Source organism: Amphiura filiformis, chromosome 5, assembly GCF_039555335.1.
Source record: "Amphiura filiformis chromosome 5, Afil_fr2py, whole genome shotgun sequence".
In the NCBI taxonomy this organism is placed as follows: domain Eukaryota; kingdom Metazoa; phylum Echinodermata; class Ophiuroidea; order Amphilepidida; family Amphiuridae; genus Amphiura; species Amphiura filiformis.
Window position 1 is genome coordinate 46662513 of NC_092632.1, and position 6101 is coordinate 46668613.

Here is a 6101-nt window from a genome sequence, read left to right on the forward strand (position 1 = left end):
TACCAAGGAATATGTTTGTAGTAAAAGAAATAATTGTTTTACAACTTCCATGAACTAGCATTACTTTTATGCAAATCAGAAAATTGCAAGAGATATTTTTCATTTCTCTCAGACTGAGCGGTATTGCCAGATTGTACGTACAGTTGGGCTACATTAATAGCCTCATTATAGTTTTATTGATACTGGCAAAATACTTGCTTGCATGGGCTTGTTGTTTTACTATAGCGTATATAATATGTTAATGGTACTTGGCCTTCACTTGGCTCTGCTGATGTAACATCAATAACGCCCTCACTCAGGCTTGCTGGTTTAACGAGAATCCTTTAATCGGTGTAAATGAATAAGTGGAGCTAAAAGGCGCAAGGTACCATTCGGAAGTAAATTATTATACATGTACCGTGCCAATTGGACTTTCTGAAGGGGGGGTAAGATGAGCTGTAAATCTGTGTATATACTAGATTGAGAGACCTGATACTGCTAATAGGCCTAATATCTGGGTAAACGTGGAAGTTAACTAAAGAACGTCATTTAGGCCTATATTATGACACATTTAAAGCTAAAGACAAAAATGACATGTGAAAATGTTATTCTGATGAAATTTATTGTTAGAACACGGAGATAAAATAGCATTGAATTGTTAGAAGATTTATGCACTTCTCACAACACACGCAAGTTATATCATGGTCATCATGATATCAGGTAAATTACACGATTTGATCACGCACTAAAAACTTCACACTGTGGAGGACATTTACAACCATGCATGACTCATAGATGGGATCGATATGAATATTTAGTAGGTACCGAGATTACCCAATCAGCGCACAATGCCAGTAATTGATCACGCAGCAAGTACCACTGATAATGCACTACTGGTTACGTCATGCGTGATTTTCAGTGATAGAGCACGATGTTTCCGGTAAATGATAGACACCTAAATATGGTAATTTTGCAAACATCTATTGTGGTTGAAATTGCACACGTGTTGTTTTGTTTACATGGCCTTTAAAATGAGACCGGTTCACAAAATATTTGAGCACGGGAAAGGAATATAGCGGGTTCATTAAAAATATTGGTTCCCAGTGTTGTACAGTGGCTAGGTGACCGTGTTATGGCTATGTAATTACCAGTTGCTCGGGCTTAATATCAGTTGGAAGATAAGTTAGTAAAATAGTAATAGGCCCTATTGCACAGTAATTTCTTATAAAATTTTAAAATACACCTAGTTTTGAGAAGCTGAAGGGTAGAGGTAAAATCTGAATGTGGTGCTGAAGATATACGATAGAGCTAAGTGTGTTAAATCGGGTGAAGTTTTTTGGGTCCCTATACGTGCTCTGTGTGTTGCTGTGTGAGTGGGCCAAACATGGCTGAGGCAATTAGTGGAAGATGTCCGCCTAGTTTTCGTAACACTTGACTTTCATTTACCTGTGTTTTCATTGGTCAATAATCTAATGACATTCATATTTTGTTATGGATATGACTGATGCACATAAACTTATTTACATAATAATGTCAACGTAATAACTACTGTGTTATGATGGTGCTTTTATGTTATCTCGATCTTTATAAGATTCTTTTTCCAGTATTATTAAAATTACAAAACTACATTGCATGTGTCTGTAGTAATTATTTGTGTTTCTTTTGAACCACCCTTTTGACAACAATTGCCTATCAAGAATTATGCAGTGTGTTTTTACTACATGCCCTACTTGTCATTTAACAAACGTACAAACGTGCTTATTATGAACAATCCCATTTATAAAAACAGTTCGAATAAAATAACTACACCTTTATCTTGGCATTTCCTCAGTGGCTCGCCCTATTCCTTTTTAAAGGAATTTTTATTAAAGCAGCTGTGTACTCTCAGACATGCATGTAGTAAAAGTGCCATAACTTTGTAATTATTCACACAAGACGTATAAAAGCATACACTTTTATTAAAACAAGACATCAATGAATCTTAATATAAATTTATTTATTTATTTATTTCAGACATATTTAAAGAGGGTAGCCAAGATCAGTGGACCAGCACTGCTTTACACAAGGGACCTCTGTTATACAGATTTGGTAAAAATAACAATTATGAATTACTCAGGGCACATCACACACTTATCCTTATTAAGGGTACTTATCATACCACTATGGGATGCATCAAAGAACACCGCTAACTGGATATATATTCGTATCATAGTGTAACGCATTTTGGATTTCACAGTTGCAGATTCAATCGGCTCAGCTGTGTCTGCAGTGTACGGACAAATCGCCCTTTTACGCGTGTGTATACGCCCGCGGAATTAGGTTAGCGCGACTGATTCGAATCTATCACTACGAAATCCAACATGGCGTTACTCTCAATTTCACCAGAGGATGATTTAAGGAAGCCCCATCATGCACTGTAAAAGTGTTATCACTAGAGTTTCAACTGCCACTTTACTTTTCAAATCCCATTGAACTCTGTGCAAAAGATGTTGTTTTAGAATTGCCCGTGTGTCATTATTACTTGGTCGATTTCAGATCTAAAGTGATGTATGCATGAAGGATAATTCACACCTTCTGTAGATAACATAAAATGTGAAATCGACCAACCTTTTTAAGGTGTTTTTATTGTAAATATATCTGTCCAAATTCAAATTTAACCATGCACGTGTGTATGCAGTGGGCGGGCAGTGGTGTCATGTTCACTCACACAGCTGTGCTAACCGCAAGACTTGCTGGGAAGTGCTTAAATCATCCTCTGCAATTTCACACTATAGACAGACTATGTGGGTGTTTACGTTTTATATCTATTGGGATGTACGCAAATATACGGCGAGATAAATATTAAAAAGGTGATTCGCGTATACATGGTGCGTACAATGCACGCGCCACCTAATACGCAGAGCAGTCATCTTAAACTAAAATATCATCTTGTATTAAACAAAATAAGCAATTTTCATGTTAATACAACTATTGATTGCAATAGTTATGTGTATATTTAACAACAAAAAGAAAGAAACAAAGAAACAAAAAATTAACTTTAATACAAAAAAATAATAATAATGGGTACAGTAGCCTGGCAAAATATTTACAAAAGCTCAAAATAAAACATAATAATTGCTGAGTATTAAGCCTCCAGCATACTTTCCTGCCGCTTGCTGAAAAATCAGCTACGACGGGGCGATAGTGGGAGCTTGTCAAATATTGCAGCCCTTAGCGCCATCCAGGCTTTAAAGTCACATTCAGTAAAATTGTGTATAAATAATTGTGTATGAAGATAAGTTGTTAGAATTGTCATTTGGGCAAAGTTAAAGTTATTGACAAAGTTAAAGACCCATGTAGCTATATACTGATAGTATAGGCCTATACATCACAGATATCTATAATGTCTTATTTTGTCTTTCATACACGACTTTAGGCCGTACTACTAGCAGGCTATGTTAGCACATCTATGACAATGACAAAAGTACCAAAATCTGAATTTTAAGGATTTTTACGATCGTCCGGATGCGCAAATCACTAAATGGGCCTTGAAGGTGACATGTGGTCTACGGTAAGGAATGCTCTTTGAGTTGTAACGTTTTCATTCATTGTGAGTCTTTCATGTGTCTTTGCGATTGCTATTCGTTAAAAATGATAACATAAAAGGAATTAAAATTAATCAATAAATCTGAATTATATCAAGTTAATCCTGCCGATATTGTACTCATTTTGGATGGATCCAAAAACTATTTAAAAAAAGTCACACATGATAGAAACCATAAAACATATTGGCAAAAATTCCGGTCTGTAAAATAAACAATTATACACAAAAATATGATAAATTGCCAAACATTTTGTGATATATTGATATTGTAGTGCATATTTTATTATTTTTATGTGAATTATGGAAATACATGTAGAATGGATGACTGAATGAATTTTGACATTTATACAGCGAATTTCAAAGCGCTTTACGTTTATTCCACTGTCGTTGGAATATGTCAACTGCTATACAATGCCCAAGGCGGCGCTCAATGGACAATATTCTTAAAAGATCCCCAATTCAGCCCTGGGTAGAGGCAAGTGAGGTAAAGCACATTGTCCAAGTACACAAAACGATGGCACTATTGGCACAGCCGGGGCTCGAACTAGCAACCCTCCGATTGCGAGGTAGAGCCTGTACCGCTGCGCCACCGTGCCCTCACATAATGAATAAATGAATGAATAAATGAATGAGTGAATGAATGAATGAATGAATGAATGAATGAATGAATGAATGAATGAATGAATGAATGAACGTTTCATCCTTTATGAACAAATAAAAATATAGACATTAAATACAACTACCAAATACTCACAATTGATTGTGTAAAAAATTTCAAATTATATATAAATGGTGTCAAGTTCGAGTCTGACATGTCAATGACTGCTCAGGTTGCTTCCATATCTAGCTCCACTAACTATCATCTCCGCAATATCAACAGAATCCGTCGTTTCATTGACAAAGACATTTGCGAGCAAGCAGTCCGAGCGCTAATAACATCCAGATTGGACTACTGCAACTCTCTGCTTATTAACATCACAGCCAAAGACATACAGAAGCTTCAAAAGATCCAGAACCGCTATGCACGTCTCATTTTCCGGGCAAGCAGACGTGAGAACACTTCTCCTCTGATTCAAGAGCTGCACTGGTTGCCAGTCAAACAGCGAATCATCTTTAAGACCCTTCTGCTTGCTTACAAGTGCCTGCACAATCAAGCCCCCATTTACCTCACTGAACTCCTTCACATTTACATTCCGGCTGTCAACCTGCGTTCCGGGCACGACCAACCTCGCCTTGTTGTTAACAGAACTTTCACTACTCAAGGGGATCGCGCTTTCACACATGCTGCCCCAATGTTATGGAACACTTTACCAAATGTCATCAGAAACTCTATCACAGTTGCTTCTTTCAAGAGCCAAACAAAACTCATTTATTCCCGGACTAATTTCTTCCCCATGTTTCATGCTGCTTTGTTTATTTGTTTAAATTAGTAATGTAAGATGTGTAGTTTAAGATATTTTTTTCTGTAAAGCGCCGAGGTCGTGTTTTGCTCATGTTACGGCGCTATATAAAAGCTGCTTGTTGTTGTTGTTGTTGGTCTAAATATGATGGTGATGTCATTAAAATTGTCATTAGGTATTTTTGAAATGAAAAAAGAATGCAAAAAACCAGGAAAACAGTAGTATGGACAAATTTGAAGCCGCATTCAATAAATGCAGCTTCACGGCTTTCGGCTTAACCACTAGAGAATAGAGAATCGGCAAGGCAAAGGAAAAGAAATTCACTTCGCTCATGGTCCAAAATACCAATTTTTTGTCACAATAAAGCCATTTTCACCCCGATTATGGGCCAAAATTGTGCAAAATTTCGTCGCGTTACGCCCGCACATTGTCCCAATAAAGCCTTTTTCTGAAACTCTAAGACTTTACATGTACAGTTTCGACTGATAATACCATTTCAAAATAATGCAAAGGGTTTTTCGTCAGTCCCCCCAATTTTTTATTTTGCCCCGACCCCCCCCCCCCTCCCCCGCCCACTAAATAAAGCTGGCTACGCATCTGATGTTGATGTTAACGCATCTATGACAATAAAAAAGGTGCCAAAATCTACACTTGGCAGATTTTGACAATCCTCCTGCCTTACACCTTTTAGTAAATTTTTATATTTCAGTTAAATTTTACTATATAATTTTTAACCGTTTCATTGGTCGTTGTTACCCGTTTCTGGCTAGTTCTTCTTTTCCATCTGTTCTTCTTGATCCGTGTTGTTTGATACCTCTTTCTGATCAATACCCTATTCGTGACTATCCATTGTCTCTGATTCTAACACGGTCATTGTCATTCCGTCAATTTTAGTAACCAGCGTATCATTGTCTTCAGTATAACTTTCACCCGAAAGACGAGTATCATTAGATACTGACGTGGCTCCAGTGGCTGCAGGCTTCTTTATCTGCTTCACCTTGGGTTGAGAGGGTGGTTCAGTGAAGCATCTGGCACAGATAATTTTGCGTACATCTTTTTGACCGAAGCAGAAGAGAATGAATATTAAAACTCCTTGGAAAGCGTTGCAGATACAGAAAAGTAGTTGAAAGGCAAATCGT